The sequence below is a fragment of the Drosophila melanogaster genome, chromosome X (assembly GCF_000001215.4).
Source record: "Drosophila melanogaster chromosome X".
Classification (NCBI taxonomy): Eukaryota; Metazoa; Arthropoda; class Insecta; order Diptera; family Drosophilidae; genus Drosophila; species Drosophila melanogaster.
In genome coordinates, this window is record NC_004354.4 from 14323316 (window position 1) to 14347052 (window position 23737).

A 23737-nucleotide genomic window follows, 5' to 3' on the forward strand; every position below is an offset into this window, starting at 1 on the left:
TTTAATTTTAATTTCTGGAGAATGTGCCTTATTTGTACGTAATTCTTGGACCATAAATATGCCTATATATTGGGCTACAAAGTTCGAAAACTTCTCAAGTCCTCAGAAGTGCAAGAAAAATGAAAAATTTAAAGAAAACGCCAGAAGTGGCAAAAAGTTTGATCTGCGATCTCCAACTTGTACTAATAAATATGCTTCCATATATTACATATATTTTTTTTTTTGGGCTGCCAATGTGGCAAACTTGTATCAAGAAATTTTCAGATCCTGAAAAGAAAAGGACGAAAAAAAGTCCACACCTGCGAGCAGAAAATTTCATGTTGCCGTCGCCAGCGAAGAAGGCAAAAATGTTTAAGGCGAATTGCGAACTTTTACTCAATTTATTCGAACTTTTCACGCCTGCCTACGGATTTGCTTTCATTTTTTTATGCCTACACATATTATATATATATATATATATATATTTTTTTTTGCTGCTTTTCTTCATTTTGGGTAGCAAAAATCGAATCAGCGAGGCAGGAGCAACAGCAGCGGGCCAAAATAAAAATATATATGTTTATAGATGTGTACAAAGAAAAATGCGATAATTTAATCTGGTTAAAGCTGCGAAGGCTATGGCCAAAGCTACATAGCTCGATTTTCCCAGGAGTAAAGCTGTTATGCAGCAGACTTTTGGTCGCGTCTAAGCAAATTAAAAACTTTTGCTCCCTACATTTCCCTTTGCTTTTTTTTTTTTTTTTGTGTCACGTCTTTTTGGGCCCGGTTTTTTTTCATTTTTTTTTTTAATTTATTTTGTATTCCAAGTCATGTATATTGTATATGCATAAATTGTGTTTATGCAAAAAGAAAAAAAATCCAGTCGGCAATAAAGTACGCGTTCAATTTTGCGCAATAAAACGGCAAATGCGAAACAAATGTGACGCAGCTGACGGATCCGAAAAAGATCTTTTTGGCTATTCGAAGGTTGCAAGATGTCAATTGAAGTGGGCTTTTCGCATGAAGTGCAAATGGCTTGGTGGGGCTCAATACAATCCATGTGAGTTGGGATGATATATATACATACGTATATACGTATGCGTGTATTTACTGACTGGGTCATAAAAAAGGTGGCATAAAGCAGCGCCTAGATGGAAATCGAGAGAGACAGGCGAGGCTTATAAATATGCGCGACTTTATGGCCTTTGGGAAGTGTTATGTGCGAATTTCCTTTCGCATTCGCATTCACATTTTCCTTTTTCCTGGTTTCTGGCCAAGCAGCGGCAGCAACACCTGCCCACTTTTCACTCGCAGGAAAAGCTGGAAAATCGGCAAAAGAAGCAGCTGGCATTGCTGATTAAAGTGCCAGTCGCACACGCACACACACTTAGAGTAAATATATATATATATATATATTGTACATATATATATTTATACATAAAGCAGGCACCACGCACCCAGCAAAAGTCAAAACTCAAACTCAAACTCAAAAGTTTTCTGTGTCGCGCGTAGTGAGCGGGCACGCCCACGTGCTCTCGAAAAGAAGGCGGCAGGCGCTAAGTAGCAGGTAAGTGCGGCAATAAAAATAAATGGCAATCGCGAGCCGCGCATCAACTTTTTCGCACATTTTATTGGATACGCCACGAAAATGTGCACATAGCGAAAACTAGATTGATTTCAGCAAGATTTCTATCTATATAACTTATGTCTAACTTATGTTGCTAAAACAAAAGTTAAGCTTATATAAAACATTACTTGAAAATGAATATTAGCGATGCTTAAGTTGGGCAAAAATCAGTTAAAAAGAAGTGGCAATTATTATGGCTTGTATATGCTTGCTAAATTGTATTGAAATATATATATATATTTTTTTTTACTGTGTGGGCATAAACAGGAAATCCTCAGTGCCATAGAGAGCTATAGAATGCGGAGTGTGCTAGAACTCCTAGAAAGGGAATAGTAAACAGAATTTTTAATAGAGGGTTTCGAAATTGCACATGTTAACTCTTAAAGTTCGAACTTCAATCGAGAAGCGCATGTAATTGCAAAGGAATTATGGTTATTGAGATTTAGGGAATTGATTTTGAATTATCGTTTAAATTACTAAATGAAGCAGTGCAATTCGATGATAAAATATTCAATGAACGAAATGGCAATAGAAGGCGCTTTAAAATCCGGAAAAAGGTACAATGAACTTCGCATGAAAGGGAACTCCACTGAAATATTCAGGGAAAGTGCGTTTTTCCTATCAATTGAATGAGCTCTTTAAAAAAAGCTGAACGCATTTTCCATAGTTCTCTGGGCTATTTCGCAATTTTATTTCCAGCCGAGCCACTTGGTAATACAAGTCTGTACATATATATATATATATATATATATAGCTTTACCTTTTAAACATTCTGTCCGTCTGGCTGTCTGTCTGTCTCCCAGGGAAACGTTGTTTGGCGCGCTTATAAATGCCATAAAAAAAAAGAGTCCATTACGGGCTAAATGTGTTTGCCGTATGTATTCCGTACCGTCGAGTGGGTTACGAGTTGCCAACTCCGGCGGCCATATGGGCAATAACCCGCACTTCCGACCTCCGAACTCGCCGACTTATTTGCATTGTAATGCGAGCCGGGAGCGGTGATCACTCATGGCAGGTGTCGACAGTTTGTTTTTGGACAGCCATACAACAAGGAGCCAGCCGTTGGGTTGGAGTCCTTCGAGTGATGAAGATGAGGACTTAATGTTTCTGGTTCTGTTCTGGTTTCTCCCGCCTCATTTCGCCATGTCGTCATTCGCCGTAATGTTTTATGTTATGCGTTGCAATCCACGATTTGATTGCCCCAGATTATGATGGTCTCTTTGTTTTGGTTTTGGGATGGGTGGTGGATTAAGTATACGTATAAGGATATACATACATGCCACAGCTGGATTTGAGGTCGCTTCTGCAGGATAATAGGTCATTACAAATGCATTTGAGCCGCGTAATTTGTCGCAAGCAGCAAAGCAATGTTAAAGTGATAATTATAGAAATTATACAACATAATAATGCAAATTTTTAGCATTAAGTATGTTTTTAGCAAGTTATTATATATTTGATACATATGTCTTCAAATAAAATTGATGGTCTGTTCCATTTGAAAAAATCTAGTTTGAAACACCTCAAAAATAATATATATATATTTAACATTAGTAGTTAGAAGTTGGAATAGTTCAGGCAGATTAAAAGTTAATTTATTTGCTTAAATGAATGTCTGCGTGATTGGGTTTATGCTCCATGCACTTTATCCATTTGTCTTCCATCTGCGTGGTATCATCTATCAATATGCTTGCCCATTTTTTGACACTACAGGGAGTCTTATCCATTGGCCATCTTTCAGGCTTTTAGTCAAGGGGAATCTATAAATTTGCCTTCTATCCAGCTAGCTACCTACCCGCATTAAATTTGAATTTGCCACGCTAAATCTTCGGAACTGAAGATGCTGCACATCGGATCCAATAACCGACATATATCATGCCAGTAAATAGTGGGGCACTCGGACACTTTGGACATACTGCTGTTCCCATTCAGGCATCTCATTTCGTTATGCAATCCCTCTGGCATGCCACGCCCCGGCTCTAAGCCCGCCCCCGCATCCATTTAGAAGGCATCCTGACCGGAAAGACCGCGAGGACAACGGGAAAAGCAATAAACTTGTTTGTATTTGTATTGCACTTATGCGCTGATTGCTTTTCAGCGCAATTTGCTTTTAAGCGATTCCTAGTGAGGACTGTCGGTTTTTCCCCTTTCTGCCCCGCCCCCAGTTCAACGCCCACCTGTTCATGACCGACTCACCACCCAATTTTGGTTAGTTAAGACGCAGCTCATCAGCGTTCTCCATTTTCCATTCGCCGGCTCATTACTACACGAGGAGCATAGTTTTCAAGACAAGAAAGTAAGAGCGGAAAAAACTCAAACCATTGAGTCACCTTCCCCACGCACAAGTACAGCAGCACACACACGCACACACACAGACTTTTCCAATCTGCACACACACAGACAAACACACACACACCCCAACACATTGACTCTTACATCCAGGCACTCAGCGCTGTTTGCCAACGCCTCCAACGCTTCGAAGTGCACACAATCCCATACATTCCATGTTAGGTTCGCAAACCATATCCACACTGGAAAAACATTCCACTGCGTTTGGCGTAGTAAAGTAGAATAAGAATGTTTCAATCGTGTCAGTAATTATAAATTTAAATATTAAAAATTTTGACTTGTATCTTTGTCATCGAAAACCGGATTTAATTCGGATATCCTTACTTAGAGTAATATCCCTTAAGTCATTTGTGACTTTAATGATTTCTCAATATATTCGAAAAGCAAACGACGCTTAAAGTACAGCCAATATATCTTTCACAAGATATAAGTGCATGGATGTGTATTTTCCGGCCGTATAGCCATCAAAAAGCGGATGCTTCTTGTTGGAAATCCGGCAATTAGAGGAAATTCGTTTGTGTATTAATTGGTGTGGTTCCTTTTGTTTACTTTTGATCGCTCTGCCACCCTGATCCATTTAAGACTGTTTACATTTTGCTCAGTGCAGGTGGAGGTCTGGGTTCGGGTCCGGGGTCTCCGTCCGGGTGCCGGTCGTGTCCGTATCCGTGTCCGTGTCCGTGTCCGTGTCCGTGTCCTTGTCCGTGTTGGTATTGGTGCTGTTGTCTCTGTGTCGGTGTCCGCTTCCCATGTCCATGTCCGTGTTCGCTCCGCTTGTTCATTTTCAATTTCGTTTACAGCATAGAAAATTTTAGTTTTTTCACTGTTTGTGCTTTCCATTTTATTTCATCTTCATTTTCATTTCAACGACTTTGATAGCGTTGGTACTGGCTCGCCCACTTTTTTTTTTGCCCAGGAATTCCAGTTGCTGTTGTTTGTTGTTGTTGTTGTTGTTGTTTAGGGTGGGGTGTTTTGAGTGTTTGGGTGATTTTGATTGTGGACTGATGGGCTGATAGCTGGATGGCCGACCGGCAAGGAAGCTCGCCTAGTTACTTACTTTAAAACACATCTATCTCACAGATACGGGATACAACGAAATCGAGCTGCTCCGTTCCGTATCTCGTTGCCGTGGTTGTATTTTTAGACCCCGGCCATTGTCATCGTCATCTGATTTGCCGTAATTGTTTTTGCTGCGACCAGAGCAACGAAAGCAAATCGGTTATCTTTCCATTCCGGGCCGTAATGGTCCAGTCATCTGGATTCAGCATTCGAGTTGCAGGTTACAGGATTCAGGAATCAGGAATCAGGAACAACAAAACAAGCCGACTAAATGCTGCCAGGACATTCTTGTTTCAGATCCGCACTGGAACACGGATTGAATAACGAAATGTCATTTAAAAGGATTAGGCATCCTGGTGGCTTGTAATCTCATCGTATGCAATGTTTTTTGGTTCTTTCGGGTCACTGCTATCGCCACTTGGTGGAGAATGGTAGTTCAGTTATGCAACTGAATATCTATATAGGGATTTTGAGAAAATACTTCACGAGTAGTGATTTATTATTAAAAGGTGTGATTTAACTGAAATACAGAACAGGAGTCAAGTTTCCATTGCAAGCTATTAAGCCTATTTCTAGTGCAAAATTATTGGCCGTTTCGTATTCGGTTTGAAGTGCCCAATCAACGGATTTCATTACATTGCAAAATAAATCCGAATAATTGAAAATCCTTGAACCTTGACCGATTTTCATCGGAATCCGAATGCATTGTAAATGGCGTGCACTGCACATCGATGATATTTTAATAGTTTGCAGTAATCTATTTGCTGTCTTGCATAGTTTATAATGATTTGTTGCTAGGGCTAATCTGTTGCCCGCTGTTCACCACATTGTTGTTATAATTCGCTGGCCCAGGATATCCTGATATCCACAGTGGTGATTGGGTGGGTAGCTCACAGAGTGGCTCTGAAAAGTATGCAACAGAAATTGTTGCCATTGTTGCCATGCTGCGAATTCAATAAACGAAAAGCGCAAGCAAAACGAAGAAATGAAAAGGCCAAGCAACGAGAACAGCATTTTGAGCATTTCAGCCATACCAAATTGCCATTCTCGGCCATTCCAGCTACGCGTCCATCTTTCCATTGCACCATCTTACCAGCTTTCAGTTTTTCACTTTTCCAGCTTTCAGTTTTTCCAACTCTTCTCTTCGGATTTCTGTTTTCGCCCAGTTCAACAGTTGTGGCTGCTGCATTTTTGTTTATTGTCATTTCAGTTGTGCCGGGCTGTTTAGTGTGCAGCAAGGAATCCCGGCGCGGAGTTGCAATTCCTGCTGCATTATCCTTTATTATATTGCCGGCATTAACGTTTCCGTTTGTTTCTGCCACATGGAGGACACCACAAGAGCCCTGGTCCAGTGGTGCAGTGAGAAAAGGAGTTTTCTATCGATATCAGTGCAAAAATACAAATAAGATAATAGTTGGTAATTGTTAGCACTTTTGGATAGCACTCACAAACATAAAATGTTGTTATCATAATTATCAAAATGATAAACTCATCGATGGTTTATCTCAGTGCATTTAGATAAAATATGCATGTCATTGTCGAAGCTGCAGCTCAGATTCTGGTTTTCATTCCATTTGTGTTTCTGTTTCTGGTCCTGAGCCGGCCGATAAGCCCAACCAACAATCCTTGGCCCTGTTTATTTGTTGCCGCTTCTTTTGCACCGCTCAGCGCTGCTTATATTGCCCCTCATTTGGTTACTCTTAACTGATTTCTGTGTGTTATTTTTAAAAAGGAATTTCAACAATTGCACACGCAATCCAGCCCTTAAATAATAAATAAGCCAAGCCACGCACACGGCTCAGTGGGGAAAAGTAGATGGAGTGAAGATGGGGGAAAAGGGGCACATGGCCGGAGCTACAGGACGATTGTCCTTTTGGCCAACTCAGCTGGAGTCTGGGTTAAGTGCGGCATTAACAATCAATTACAAGCATTACGAGCCGTAAAACTGACGCATTGACCAAATACCAACTCCTCATGTCCTGCGAATGCCAGCTCGCTGGACATGAGAAGTTACCATTCGTATGGGCATGGGCATGGGCATGGGCATGGGTATGGGTATAGCAATGGGAATGGTTATCCTTTGCTGGGCGAAAGAGGATGGCATTACTCACACACACCCAAACACCGAAAATAGCGCTCGCTGTGAAAAATGTTGCGTGCAAAGTAAACCCGGCGGGCAAAAGGGAATCATGAAATGGGAATGGAACTGGAGATGGCGATGGAGCAGGAGCAGGAGCTGCAACCTCAGTCTCAGCGGTGTCTGAGTTACGGTTGGTTGGCTCCTTGTATAATAAGCCAAGGGATATGGCCATGAGGAGAAATGGTAGCTATTGTCTTACAGACGGCAGCTGCATTCGTGCCGAGATATATTTTCTGGATCACTCCCCAGAAAGTCTAGCGAAAAGGTTTGAGAGTGCTATAAAATGTAGCTCGAATTATTTAAATTTAATATGTGTATGATTAAAGTATTTAACTGGCAAAATAGCTAGGTAGTTACAAAAAAAAAAAAAAACAACGGTGCAACAGGACGTATGCGTAATATTTCTTGGCGCTTGTTTTTTTTTTATTTTGTTTAATATGTGGAAGAAATTATCAAGGCATTTAATATTTATTTTATGTATCTCAGGTTGGCCTTGAAAGTAAGGTGCTAATGAAAATTGGAGCTGATAAGTTTGACAACCCCAATGCACCCAACAACTCATGTGCTTCTTTAAGAAAAAAGAAGAACATAGAACATACAATTGCCAATCCTATTCAGTTCGTTTTCCCAGGATTGTGTCTGGAATTTAATTAACTCAAATGACACGGGACACATGGCTAAAATGAACCTGCTTCAGCATTTGGCTTTTCTGCTCATTAGTTGATGACATTTTAAAGCGGGTCACAGACACTTTTTTCCTTTGAAGTGCATTTGAAAATCGTTTCGTTTTGTCTTGGTCCTGCCAAAAAAAAAAAAAAAACAAAAAAATACAAACGAAAGAAAAAAAAAAACTGCTGAAAATGTGTCTGTGTGCCCTTGCTGCTTTGTCTTGTCGTTTCTTTTAATTTTTATTTCGGGTTTATTATTATTTTTATTTTTATTTGTTTTTTTTTTTTGTTCTAGTTTCATGTTGTTGCTTTCGCACTTGAGCGACAATACAAACGATGTCGACGCCGGCAAAATAATACAAATAAATTTTATTGTGGTCAAGTTATACACGCACACTCGCCCATTACTAACTCACACAGTTGCAGATGTATAGATACAAGCACGGATAAAGATGCACGGCAAAAAATTGTAGTTGTGTTGGAACAACTTATACAGTATAATGAAAATTATTCATTACTAACAAGACTTTGATTAATATGTTTAACTTTACTTGGATCTTGGCTTTTTTTTGACCATGAGGAACCAAAATATTTTCCCTTCACTTCATAAAGTCCTTTTTTTTTGTTTCACTGTAAGGATATAGAGAGTGAAACAGAGGCGACCATCAAGCAAATGCCAGACGCATTGTGCACAGATTTATGCCGCCTGTCTCCCCGCCCAATTTTCCCACCAACTGTTGGCCATAAAAAATGAGTTGCCGTTGGTGGTCGTCAGCTGCTCGACTCAACCTGCCCCAGTGGTTTTATGCCACCCTGCCACACCCCCCCCCCGTAGCTCCACCACCCTCCCTCATGACTTTTCCCGCCCCCGCAGCACTTTAATGGCCATTGTTATGCCCGTTATGTTGATTATAAGCTTCTCATACAAACGGGGCTTCCCTTCTCCACCATTCCCCTCCCAATCCAGCCAGATCCCTGCCCAACCGACCACTCCGAACTTAAACAAGCTAACTGCATAGAAGCGTGTAAGCCTCTGACATTTTTGGGTCTAAACCGGAGCCCGCTCACCTCCGCTCGTCCGACGCCCCCTTTGAAAATAGAAAAAACAACAAGGAAAATGAAAATAAAAAATTTACTAAATTTGAATTTTCCAACTGCGCCGAAAGGTGTAAAGCCTGATGAGGGTTAAGCGGTGTCCGACTCTGTGCGCGTGAGTGTGCGTGTGTGTGTGTGTGAGCGGCGGTGCACTGAGAGAAATACTTAATACAAATGTATATGCGATATATAACGATATCAATTCATATTCTTTTGATTGCTTTTTGTTACACAAACTATTTTTATTCACAACATTGCAAGTGAGAATATTTTGGTTGATATACCGATTTCTGACAGTGCATTCGAGTGTGCTGCGCCAGCGGAAATGTTTTTGCCTTGTCCGCTGACGGAGCACAAACCAAAAAGGGGCAAAGCTAATGGAATGGGCACTGGGTGGCTGGGCCGGGTAGAAGATTAAAAAAGTGTATATAAACAACATTTCATTGCCGGCAACGTGCAGCATTCCCCGCCACTAACCCCTTAACCCACTGAACCACCCTTTTTCCCACATACCATGTTAACCACCTGCCCGACCCACCACCTGGCCGCTTTATATTGAAATATTTCTGTGGCCATGCAAATTTAATTCGCCATATGAGGAAAACAAGCGAAAACCGAAACCGAAACTGAAGCCAAAGCCAAAGCCTCTTGGCCCCATGTGTGCTAATTGGCGGTGCCACCAGTGGTTCCAAGGGCGGTGGTTAACAGGGGGGGCTGCTGGGTGGTTGGGTGGTGCACATGGTGCAGTGGTGCGGTGGCGCAATAAAAAAAAAGAGCGTCACACAAACAAACACGGCCGAGTTAGTTAATTTTTTAACATGCCGCTAAGCTGCAAAACTGTTCAGACGGCATGCATGCACTGCAAACAAATGTGTGTTGCAAGTAATGATAATTTCATTTCATTTAAGTTCATTTTCTCTGACGAAACAATAATATATACAAATATATGTGGAAAGGGTCGGAAGGCAAATATAAATTTTTGGTCCTACTGATCTTAAATTTCTATGTGTGTCCAAGTTTTTTTTTTTTTTGTTCGTCAGTTTCGTATTTATCCTTCTAATACCTTGATTTTTGGGCATTTAAGGCTGTCGCACCTTTTGGGGGCTGAAATTTTTTTTTCCAAAGGAAAAATGTTTTGGGTTGGTCTGCTTACTCAAGGCGGCCACGCCCCCGCTCCGGTTGCCGCCCCACTGCGGTCGACGAAAGGATGTCGGGGTAAGGGATGCCTATGGTTTTGCGGTTTGGACTGTTGTTCCTGCTGTTGTGTTGGCTCCTGTCATTCCCAGAATGAAGCCGAAAAAGCCGCAGGATCAGGAGCAGAGGAGTCCTGGACCAGAAGTCCACAAGGGGCAGTGGCAGACCGGAAGCGCTGCACTGCGTTCACTTCCGGCCGTCGGGGTATCTTTCTTACCATGGCATCCTAACCAAACCAAATCCATCCCGCCAACTTGACTTCATTTAGTTATTCCCTCTTGCCACGCCGAAGTCCCGTTTTCAGTTCATTTAACATGCCATTTGTTGGGCCATATCAAAATGGATTTATTGTTGTAGTTGCTGCATAAATTATGGCGCTTTTCACGCACTTTTCCACACGGTGGCCAGCTAAAAGAGGCTGGATAACCAAGAAAGCCAGGCAATTTTCCTAGGCTTTTGTCTCAGTGGCCAAGAGAAGTGGCTTTGGATGGAGGAGTGGATTCGATGAGCCACTTAGGCCGGCAATGGCATGTATATCAATTTTTAGCCATATTATGATTATAGAAGAAATCTTAGATATACAATTTTCTGGCAAAAGTAGTGTTCTTCCGTCTCAAAAAGAATCACCTTTTCCTTTATAAACTGGAAATATTGGTTTAAAATGAGCTCGTTTTTAAATTCTCAATCAATCTGGATTTCAATTTTTTTAATTTTAATTTTTTCCCTCATTTTTTGCAAAATTTGATGATGATGCCTTAAAAATTACAGGAAATAGGAAAATATTATTTTTTTCCTAGACGTCAAAAATGGGATGGGATTGGTAATTAGCAACACAAATCAGTTATTTTCTTGTGGCTATAAAGCCATTTTTGGCCAAGTTATGTTCGAAATTTATGTCCTAGACAAAACATTTATTCGTTTAGCTGTAGGACCTTTTTTCGCCCAATTATGATACAAACATTTGTATATGTCTTTTAATACTTATTTTACTGGCTAACTAAACTCATCCAGTTGCATGACTTGTTTTCCAAAGATGCCCCAGTTTGACTGCTTCTTTATCTAAGCCAGCTTGGCCATCCGGCCCACCGTCGATCAAACTCGTGGCCATATCTAAAGTACGGCCTTTTGTCAGCCATCTAGCCCTATCGCAAAATCATTGCCCGAAAATCCCCATTTCCCCATTTTCGGGGTAAACAAAGCCCATTTTTCGGTGCATGCTATTCGCTTCCGTTGAACGTTGAACGTTGAACTTTCCCCAGCTTTCGAAGGCAGAATGCAAATTGCTTTCGAAATAATTGCACTGACAGGGGGAGTTAGAAAAAAAAAAAAGAAAAGAAAAACAAAAAACAAAAATGGAAGGCCTGCTGGTGGCTGGGATTTTACGGATTGAGTTCAGATTTTAGGCTAGTCACCTGCCAAGAGCTCATATATTTTCTGGCCATTTCCTTCTGCTGTCAATATATGTTACATACGTATGTATGTATGTATGGGTGCATATAGAGCCAACTTGTCTACCCTCTAATATCAAAGGAATAAAATAAATGAAACCTCTAAACGAAGGGTGGGCAGAGAAAATTCGAAACAGATTTCAAATCTATTTAAAAGTTATGGCCGCAACTATTTGCGTCCTGCAATGTTCGAGCTTTTGGGCCAGAGGGACGTAAGGACAACGGATGGCAGGTGTACTACATATACATATATATATATATATATATGTACATTTATATATACGTATATATATATATGACCAGGGGCCAGAATGCAAAGTGCGACATGCAAAATTGTGCAAACCCTTTTTGCCCCAAAATATCTCTCGATGGCCACTGAAAGTGGCGCTGTTGATGATGCCGGGTGACGTTGCCCAAACTTTTTGACACTTTAAAAACTTTGCCCACACACACACAGACACACACACATGCTGAAATACACACAGCATCTCACACTGACACGCTCACACATATTTGGCAAGCCTGGTTTTGAAAGTTACGTTAAATGGTTTTAAAGGTTTCGGTTTTAGGGTTATGCCAGGGTTGCCAACTTGTGGCTGCCTGTAAAGTTGCCTGTGTCCTGATGATCCTGCCGCATCCCTTTACATCTGTCGGTGGCTCTCTCTATTGAAATTCGACATGTTTCCCCACCCCCTTCAAATGTTTATTTCTTCCTGTTTTCCCCATTTTGCCGGCTGTCCCCTGTGGTTGCATTCGCATTTGTCAATAACTTTCGTTTTGCGACAACATTTTTCTATTAGCCCAACATTTGTTAGCTGGCATATTTGTTTACATATTTTGCCATCGTAATGAGAGTAAATGCTGGTTGATGAATGACGTTTTGTTATACAAATGTTTAATGACAAGCGAGTAGTGTTTGGTTTAATAGTTATCCACACTTTCAGCGATGATTTCAATATTTATTCATAACTATCGACGAAATTGCAAGCAGATGATGGTTCGTTTGAAATTGACAAAGCTTTTTCAAATTCAGGGAATATTTATGGTTTTGTGAAGATATTTATGCAATATACATAAATAGGAAAGCTATCGTTCTGCTATGGACTTTTCGACTTTATAATGCCAAAGCCAAAGTCTTGTACAACATATTTTTCTAACTTCTGAATTATTTAGAACCTTTTGATGACTTTACTGCTGGGCCTTTTGTTTGAATTATCCTTTTGGCACAGAGAGAACCCTTTATCCTTTATCTGCGGCTTACCTATAATAAAAACATGAGCTCCTTTTGCTCTTGCATATTCATAGATTTACTTTTGCGGCACAGATCTTCTATTACTCCTTTTAAATACGGCTTCTTTGACTGGCTTACATTCCGTTCTTTTATTTATTTTTTTTATTTGGCCAGCTTATTCCAGCTTGCTCCTTTGGTTTTTTTTTTTTTTTTGATTAATGAATCTATTTCGGCTTGGGGAATGGTGAAAAGGAGTCTGTGAGTCCTGGAAGTTCTGCGATGGCTCGGCTGCATTTTGCCTCAATTTGTCAAAGACGACTGCGATTATGGGGTCTCTTAAAAAAAAAAAGAAAAGCGCAAAAAATTGTAACGATGTGCACAAAGCGACAATTTGGTGTTTTTCTGGCCAGAACAGAACTCATTAAGGCTGGAGCTACCAGAGATTCGATGAACACTTGCCACTTTTTAAGTTCGACGCACTCTTTTCTTGTTTGTTTTTTTTTCTTTTCTTTTTTCATGCCCATATTTGTCGCCTGACGAAATTTTACACTTTTGACATTTTCAGCATAATGAAAAGCAATAACATTTTTATAATATTCCGCCTCGCACCCAGCCAGTAGTCCGTGTTGTTTGAACGTCATTCAAATATTTGCCTCAATGATTCGTTTCATTATTCTTTGTGGTGTTTTATTTATGCTTTATGTTTTTATTCTTATTTTTTTTTTGCCCGTTTTTTTGGAATGTACAATAAATAAAATGTGGCAGGGTGGGGGGAGAGAAATCTGCAAATGAATCGCTCTATTATGGCTGTGTCCTGTGATCCTGTGATGTCCTGCCCAATGTCCTGTCATACACACACACACGCACGCATTCGCACAACTGTGAGATTGGGGAACAACTACAAACGATGCCATTTTTTATCGACTGTCATTTATTTATTATTTATTTGATATGTTCAACTCGATTTTTTCACTCGCCGAACGATTTCGCCTTACAGCTTTATCCTGTCCCGTCGCTCTTATTTCGTCATTTTTTTGTGTTTTGTTTTGTTGTGGCTGGTTGTTTGAATTTATGCTCAATAATTTAATAGGACATCAGTTTTATGGCTTTGCTGTGGCATTAAATTGGAAGGGGTTCTTTTAGTCACATACATCATATATACTCACTCCTGCCCAAAAATAAAACACCCTACACTTTTGCCGCATGGCCTACGCACTAGCATAAAATTTTATGACTGAGGCGATGCCAATTTGCGAAACGCAATCAAACAAATAAACCAAAAAAAAAAAATAAATAAGGCCGGCAAAGGCGAATGCGAAGTGGTTGCGGAAGTGCCAGAGATGTGACCCCAGCAAGTTGTAAATTTCCGTAATTTACTTGATTGCCCCGACAACCCTGGCCACCTGTCGTCGCCCCCCTCCTCGTTCTGCCGTAGCCTTCAGCAGCCCCATCATCAAGGTCCTTGTGCTCCTTTTGGTCCTCAAACTCCACGGTATGCCGACAATGGCACATAATCAACGAAATCGCGCATATTAAAATTGTGAATGAACGCGCATTACGACTTCACACATCTCGAGGACAGCGAAAGGTTGACAGGGTGAGATAAGTTCTCTGATAGCCAAAGTCGAAGGATCTAGAAAGTGTAATGAAATAGGATATGTCAGCGAAAGAATTGCATTAATTTGTTGTAATTAATAATTAATGTAATATAATGTTATATATGTGATATAATTATCTATCGAATAGGCCAAGAAAAACCTTTAAGAATCTGATAACAATAGAAATCAATAAAAAGCCGTGACGATTTGAGCCATTTTTTTAGGCTCGGGAAATTTAAGAAATCAAAAATAGGCAATCCGCTTCGGCGCGATTAGAGCCAGGATAAAATCCCCCAAAAGGCGCTACCCACTCATATCGTTGGCAATAAATTCGGGTAATTGGAAATGCTATTTCTACACGAAAACCACTCATATCGCGTATACGCCACCGTCGCCGGTCTTTTGTCAGTGGATTGCTGTTGATATTTCGCCGGCCTGTTTTTCCACCCTCGAAAATGCGGGAGCAGTGGGGCTTTGATTACAAACACATCAACATTTAACACAATTTGCATTTTCATAGGTTCTAAAAAGCAGCAAAACAAACAGAAACACAAGCACACACACACACACACACATTCAGCGGACTGGCGATGGCAGTGAAATAAGAAATGAGCCGAAAGTGAAACAAAAACCCAACAAAATGTGTGGCAACTTCGGGGGCGGAAGGAACGGAACGAAACGAAACGGAACCGGAGCCAGAACCCGAGCGTTAAAGAGCTTTCAGTGGGAGGACGGGATGGGTTGAGGGTCTGCGAGGAAGGCGGAAACGGAAGCGGGCGCTTGCATTAGCGGAAGTTGTCTTACAAGCGACAGGCGGTATTTCTGGTCTTTCTCCTCTGGCTTCGGGGATATTACGAAAATAATTCACGAAATGAGAGAAGAACGCGGGCAAAAAAAATGGGCAAAAAACTGCTCATGAGCATTTCGCACTTTACCTCCTTGAAGACTCATGCGGTTGATTTGGCAGCACCACGCCCACCGCCACAGACACCCCCCCCCTCCTATTTCCGCCTCCTCGGCTGTCATATTCATAACAACATTTAAACATGCGCGCAATTCGAAACCAACTTTTTTAGTCACAACTCGTGGTACGAATAAGGCATTTTGGGGTTTCAGTTAAGAAATTGGTTAAAACTAATTAAAAACTTAATTAAAACATTGTAATCGGGTGAAAATAATTCAGATAAAATATATATGCATATATATTTTTGTATTGCTATATATAAATGGTGTTAACTAATAGTTCAAATCGTTTTGGCTTAACCTTTATTTCTCAATAAAAAAATTACACCTAATTTGAAACTTAAATGTATTGTAGATATACACTCCATTTTATTTTAATGGGTACCACCTATTCCATAACTCGTCATGCCAGAGTGTTGTGTCATGTTTTTTGAGTTAAAGTTTACTTTCTTTGGTGTTGCTCAACATTGTCTTTTGGCTCCCTTTGACACGTGCGTCTCGGTGGTGCTGCCACCCAACACCACCCATTCTGTAGGTGGTACCCTCCTCCTGGCCTACCCTGCCCCATCATAGCCCTCCTTTTGCCAGGACCCTTATTTATGATGTTCATTTGCAGAGCTTAGCATAACTGCCAGCGAGTGAGTGGGAAATGGAAAAGTGGAAAAGCGGAATGAGGGAGCGGTGAAGCGCGGCTCATAACTCAGGACATGAGCTGGGAAATGGGTGGTTTCTCTAGGGGGAGGGATAGAGGGATGCCATCTATGTTTGGACCAGGTAGTGCTATAAAAAGAAGTTACAATGCCAAAGAACGGAGCGAAACGGAACGCTTGCTGGCCGTAAACAAAGGCGAATTGTCGTTGCCTGTCGCCGTTTTGTCATCGCCTTCTAAATTATGTCACGTAATTAAGCTGCATTAATGTGATAGTCCGCAGACAGGCATCTACATAAATACATACATATATATATATATATATATATATATATATATATATACAAGTATAGGAATGCAGGAGAAGATATCTATCCATCTCTGTCAGCGAATGCGGGCCCGAGGTAAATGCGTAAAGTATTTTTATGCCGAGGCATTTAATTAAAATATGCTCGTGGATCTCTAATAGCCTGGCAGCCTTGGCCCAAAAGCATTATCATCATCATCATCATCCGGCTCGACTGGCTCTCTGATCCATGAATCCTTGGCCGAATCCGTTGTTCATTCAATTCCAGTTGCCAGTTTTTAATTCGCTTTCACTTTCAGCCGCCTTTCATACACTGGGACAAAACTATGTTTAAATGTGCAAAAATATCGAGCTGATAAACAAGAAAATTATTGATTGTTTTGATGTATTGATCACTTTGATAAACAAGAAAAATTAGAGTTAATAGTTGATCAGTAGATTTTCTACTGGGTTATGAGATATTTAGTTTATGTTCTGGTTTCAATAATGATTCACTCCCTATTTTTTTGAATACATTTAATTTTATAATAATCAAGGACTTATTTTTCTCTCTGCACGGACAGTGGTTATCTCATTCCGTAATGTTTCCAATTCATTGCCTTTCCAAAATTTTGATTCATAACAACAACAGCAACGATATCGGCAAAAACAACACAAAATGCAGCACCCATAAAAGTTTCATTAAATTTTTAACCAAAGCTGGCCATAACAGGCGGCAAAGCAAAACAAACCACAAATTGCCAGCACCCGACGGCAAATAGCGACTACTGCTACAAATTGTTCTACAAAATGGCCAATTAAACTGCCAATCGCCGCCGAACGCCGCGGGTATGAAAAATTCGAGCGGAATGCAGATGTTTCCCCCCCAAAAAAAAGAGCGACATTCGGCGACCAAACGAAAGCCAAATTCTAATTCCAATTGCATTTAATGCACATCCAACGCAGGGCAAACACTCCTGGCAAACAAATAAACAAACAAACTAGCGGGCTGCCAAACAGAAATAGAAACAAAGCGAAAAGCAAAAGGCAAAAATGAGATGGGGAGCGGCAAATGGCAAATAAATAAACAAACAGTATGACAAGAGCCTAATGCAAAATTTAAAACAATCAAATGACGAAAATTGTGTCTCCGTTGTTATTGTTTAAGTTTCGGTTTCAGTTTCATTTGCAGTTTCAGTTTCCCTCCTCTTGTTGTTGCAAATGCCAACTAAAGTGTCCACAAGTCACAAGCCTGTCAGCCACACACACACACACACACATATGCACAACACATATATGCATACACTGGCTCTCGCCATTTGACATTGCGTATACGCCGTGTTGGCTGGTTAAATATAAAAATGAATTTCTAGCGAAAGTGAGTGAGAATTCTAAAACGTCTGGCCCATAATTAGACATTTGATGTTCTGAAGGGCGGGCAAACCCCAAATCCTTTACCCCTTTAAATGGGTAATTTTTTTTTTTTTTTTAGAATTTTCGTGCGTGGTTTTTCTTCTCCTGTATTTGTTTAGTTATTAATAGAACACATTTCAACCCCTAAAAGTGCGGCAATCGAGGCATTCCGGCTGACTTTATTCCCATTAATTATATGCTATTTTCGTTTAATATTACGCTTTAAATAGTTACCATAACCTAGAGGGTTGTGCCGTAAACGAGGTCAATATCTATTGATTTTGCGTCTTGGATTCGTGTTGCCCAAAAAGAAAGCGGTTGCGTTGTGAATTATTTATGAGCTCGCAATCCGGCGCAACAATAGATACTTCATTACCCACTTAATACCTGCCAGGCAGCCAAATACTCATACTCATACTCATACTCAGACTGAGCACAACTTTCAGACAAAGGACGAACTAATTTTTGCACCCTACTTACGGGACGTGGAGCGTAAACCAAACATGGAAGTTAGTTTTCAAATTTGTAATGGTGGGAAAACTCAACCCTTGCCCATTTTCGCAGAGACTCTGTTTTTGAGATGTGTGTGAAAATTTCACTTGGCGCACAGCTGAGTCAACGATGCGTATGTGTGTGTCCACTTGGCACCCTCCGTTGAAAATAACCCTTAGCCACCCACTTTCGGCCCATTTGATGGGTGGCATTGTATTTTGATTGTAGCCAGCGTTTGTTATTTCAGCCCTGTTCGCTCTATTCTTATTTCACAGTTGCATATTTTATTAACTTTTCTTCGTGTGCAGCCGCGAAATAGAAGTATCTCTCTTGCTGTGTGTTTTATTTAAATAAAAAAAAAAAAAAAATGTTTTAATTCCATTTTAATTTCCATATTTCTATTCGCCGCGCTAAAAAAATATTATCACTGTTGATTTGCTGCTGGTCTTGCTCCCCCCTTCGCGCGAAATGGAAAATATCTCTAAATTGCGGTGCGACTGAAAATTAAATGCTGTTTGAAATCTATTCCCCCTCAAAAAAAAAAAAAAAATATAATAAAATAAGAAAACATAGCAAGCAAACATGGGCCAAGGACCTTCAACCCACCTGAGCCAAGGGCAGAATTTTGTGTGTGTGTGTGTTTTCTTTTTTTTGGAATGGGAAGGGGGATGGGGTGGCTGTGCGCAGGGTGCTATCCAAACAGGACGCCCTGCAGCTGTTTATTTGTCAGACTCTAAATGATTTTTAATAGCGCAATTGAAAGAGTCGCCAAGTCGACTCAACTCAAGTCACTGCCCGCGGCTCAACTGCAGGTGAAGGGGGAGCATTGGGGATCGCAGGTTGGGAATTGGGTGTTGGCTGCTGGGTGCTGGGGATTGGGTCGATTTTTGGCCACGGGGGCGACGTCTTCGCATACCCAGTACTCATGCGAGAGTTGGGTGTGCTGGGTTAGGCTTTATACTGAGAAGGAACAATAAAAACCTGAATATATCCTTAAAGTCAACACTACTTAAAATGAAAACTAAATGTTTATCGTACTGCGCTGAAATCAAGCGAAAAAAAATTTAAAAACAGCTAATAAAACTTCCCAAATATGCCAAATATAAACACATATATTTTTAATCAACTTTTCAGTTTGTTAGTGTTTGGTTTATGAGATTTCCATTAAGCCCGAATCGTTTGCTGTTGCTTTTTATCAATAGAATGTTGAAACTATTCGAATATAACAAAAAACGCCTATATATTAGTCAATTTTGAATGAAAGCACAGATTGCAGAGCATAATCCAAATTTCGAAACAATTCCCAATGGCTTATAAAGTTTAGAGTAGTCAATCAATTGAGCAACTAAGCACCTTGGCAATAGCAATTTCTGGTCACCATCTCGAGATGCAAAAAGTCAGGTATCTTGAGGTCGGAACTCTGAGTACCTTTGTGTTCACTTGTTCTGCCTGTCGTTCTTGTTGGGCAGCACTCGTCCTGTGTTGTTTGCCCTTGAATATGAAATGGAAAACTCAATGGCGCAGGCAAACAAGCTGGCAAACAAACAGACGAACAGCAGTCCGCTGGGGGGCAACACTGGCAGGAGGAAAGTGGGTGGAGAACGAGGAGGACAATGGGGAGCAGGACGAGAAACAGGAGCAGGATGTGCCCAACAGGGATGCAAAGGAGCAGGGCAGATCAGCAGACAGGACACACCTCAGGGTTGTCAGGTAGCCGTCGTTGTCGTCGCCAATCCCAGCCGCTCTTGTTGTCGTCGTTGTTGTCTCATTGTTCTTCAGCCCTGAATGACTGACTCCTTCAAGGCGCTGTTATGATGTCCTGGTGCTCTGGCCCAGTCAAGCGGACGAGCAAGTAGCTGTCACGAGCTCGGAATGCTCGCGGCACCAGGATCCATTACATCCCAAGCCAAATCGACGAACAGTGACGATAGCATGACATGGAAAACAAATAATCAAAGGCGACATCTTAACGCTCTGAGTTATTAGTTCGGCCCACACGAGGGTTCTCCGGATGCAACTGACAGCGAAAAATAATAAATTTATAGTAGATGTTTAGGTTAAAGATCAGAGTGCACATGAGAGCTGCTTAGCTTTAGAGATGATATATATTTACTTTACTTAACACTTGAATTTGCGAATTTTTGAATTTCAATGGGATTTAGTGAAAATCATCGACACATCGACTTAGCCACATTTTAGCACTTGTCTTATCAATTTACATTTTCCCCCGATTTTCCCCCATTTACCCCCTCAAGCACTTAGTCATCGCTTTCCCCACGATTGCACACCCTAATACACACATATACACACACCATTTTCCATCCGCACTTTTCCGCGGGCACTTTTCCGCACTCTAATGAGCTTTGATGAGCGATAGGGTGTGTTGTGATTACAAACTTTTTCCCCCCCCCCCCCCCCCCAAACACCATGCCCCAGGCCCCGGGTCGCCAAAAACCGGATGAATGATGAATTTCAATTGATTGTGCCTGCATTTGGGCAGAGCATCAAAATTAAATCTACGTAAACAGCGGAGATACGAGAAATAATAGCAAAAATGCGAAATTTGGCATTCGGGATTAAGACGCATGGCGACAATCAGTGGAATGGAAATATTGTATATTTATTTCCAACCATGGCTAGGCAAAGGAAAAGGGGCCTCCGCCGAAAAGCAGCTGGTTTGATTGATTGATGGATGATTGGCAAGCTTGATTGATGCCCGCTGCTATTCGCTGCTGCTGCCCAATTTGATTGACAAGTCGCGTGGGATTCATAGAATGGGCTCGGCTCCAAGACGAAGTCCAAGTTGAATGGAATGAAGAAGTCCTAGGAGTCTTGAGTCTAGACACATAAGCCAGCTGACTGAGCCCAAGGTGAATGAGTTGCACCAAAAGGCAGGGTGGCAAATCGATTGTTTGAACACCGCTAAGTGCTGCGCTGCAAAAGGCCCACAAATCAGTCTTTGCCTCTTTGCCTTTCTTGGCCGACACGACGGCAAATAGACTTGGCCAAAATGGCAAGCAAACAGTTAACAACAATCGTGAGACGCGAGACTCCGCCGAGTTAAGCGGACAAAGTTAACCCGACAATGTGTAATCCGATATATATTTTCAGTAAAAGGTTAACATCCTGGTTTAACCCATAGTCACATGATAATGAAGCCAAATATGGCAGCGCAGTGGTTAGTCTCTAACTTTTGAGCACACAGCTTAATTTGTTGCTGTATACATGGCATGATTATTAGATGTTCGGGAAATCCACAAAAAAGTGCAGTAAAAATACACAACTTTTTTTTTGGAGGGCATTCATTATATACTATATCAGAGTTTCGACATTTTTAAAATTTTTAAAATAGTTGGTTATATTTTATTTTGTTGCATGCTAAAGATCAATTTTGCCATGTAGCGCTTGTATGAGGGAATTGTGAGCCACAAAAACGTATTAAAAATAGGTTTGCTTGTTAGGCGGGCTCTTCAGAAATGGAAAACTCTCGGAAAATCCGGCAAATAATCGCATTATGCGACAGACACACTCGTAGATAAACTGGCTGTGCCGTCGGTTTGTTTGTGGCAAAGACAAACACAATCTTGCATCAAAATAAAAATAAAAAGGGGACGTCGCACAAATGAATAAGAATAAAATGAAAATAAAAATGAAATAAAGAAAAAAAAAACAGAATGTTTCGACTATCAAATACCCTTCACTCTGCTTTACGGTATCCGTTGACTTTAGTTGTTTCGCTGAATGTTAAACGAAAAAATGTTTTATAAATTTAAGTGATCCCGATCATGAATATATATACTTTATACTTTTTCTCTACAAGTAATGGGTTTGATAAAGTAGTAAAAATAAATAATAAAAGCGGGGAAAGGCAGCTGGTTAAACAAGAATGGAAAACGATGCTCCGAATACGAAGGAAAATCGCTAAGGGCCTATGGCAATTACCACATGCAGGCCCTTCTCTCAGTTGCCGTTTCCGTTTTTGCCCTTTCTCCTAGTACTTTTTCTCTATGTTTTTCGCCGGCACTTTCTCCCCCGCGCTTAATGGCTAGCAAAGTGTTAAAAAAAATGCTTTAAAACGAATGAGCGCAAAGAGGGCTGCAAGGGAAAGGCCACACTAACAAAGCCAATCTCGTTTTGGGAATGTTTTGGGCCAAAAGCAAAACCGATGACAACTCGTAAAGGACATTCCGCTGCAGTATCAGTATGTGTGTGTGTTTTTTTTTAATTCGTTTTTTTTTGTCGGAATTGTAACTTCAAAGTTTGCGGACGGCTGTTTCGCCAGCTAGTATGATTAGTCATATCTCCTGCTAAGATTAAATAAGTTAGTGGCTAAACAAGGAGACTGGATTATCCAGGCGATCGTCTGTGGGCTCCTGGACTTGTCCAAAGTGGACAGAAGCCTGGACGCGCCTTTCCAGGAATGCCACCCACAAAGTTTCCCCAGTTGCGTATGTGTGCGTGCGTACGAGTGTGTGGGTATTAGAGCGTCCTCGCAGATTGGAACACTTGTTAAGTCATACGCTCGATTCGCTCGTAACAAGCCGCAGTAAGAGGGGAAAGAAGGAGAAGATGAAAAACCGGGGAAGCCCACTCAGCCACCCAATCTCCTTATGGGTTCTCAGGTTCTTAGGACCTCAGGACCTCGTCCTTTGCCTCGCCCCATTGCGTTTCAAGTGTTAATTTGAGATCCCATCCCTGTGCCATAACCAGCACACACACACATTCGCATCCTTGGAGGTGCGATATGTGCCTCCATTGTAAGGATGGAAAAAGGAGGCAGAGAAGAAAGCCATACAAAGAAAGGAAACGAAGAAGTTGAGTCTACTAGAGCACAGAGTTGATTCCTTTGGCTCAAATGCTGTCAACGCTTCGCTTGCCAGGACACTCACACCCCGAAGACCCACTACTTCCCGCATCGTTTTTGTTCCGACGGGTTCTTCGAGTGCTCCATCACTTCCATCCACCATTCCTTACCATGCCATCGCCCTCTTCTCGAGTGTCTAGCGTATTTTGTGAAGTTGAAGTAGTTTAAAAGCTTCAAATTTTCATCGACATGATTTGACCACGTCAGAGCCGATGGAATGGGATGTTTTCGAGGGTCCAGTGGTCCTTTAAGACAGCAAAATGGAGGGAATGGAGAGCTGTTGCCCGTAATTAGGTAATATAATGTATTGAAGTTATTGTGATGACCAATTGGTACAAGTGCGGTGCATGGCAAGTCGAGTGTGAGACCCGATTGTTGTTGCTTCTGATGGCTAAGGACCTGTGTGCTGCAGTTTACTGAAGTGCTCCTGCCACTGATATGTAATCGATATTGGGTTGTGTTTCGATTAAATAGCTCTTACTGAACAGATATCATATATAAATGGGAACGTGTATTGCTGCCCAACACATGAAACTTCATTTAATTATGTTCTCAAACAGCAATTTTATAGGGTGCTTTGAGGTGGCTTACCGTTTGCAGCAATAGATGTTCAATGCAGGAGCCAAATGTATTCCTTTGAAGATATGTATGTTCATTTAATTTCAATTCATACTTTGTGGTACATAATGAA

General features: G+C 41.1%; 1 protein-coding gene across 2 annotated transcripts in view; it reads left to right on the top strand.

Annotated features, from left to right (window-relative positions):
- Positions 1–23737, top strand: part of dpr8 (defective proboscis extension response 8) — a 140126-nt gene that overhangs the window by 1090 nt on the left and 115299 nt on the right. The window contains exon 2 of one of the 2 annotated variants that reach the window (NM_167408.2): positions 1423–1543. The exons of the other annotated variant lie outside the window; for it this stretch is intronic. The gene's annotated coding sequence lies outside the window, so the exon portion shown is untranslated. The remainder of the gene's footprint in view (positions 1–1422; positions 1544–23737) is intronic. 2 annotated transcript variants of the gene reach the window in all.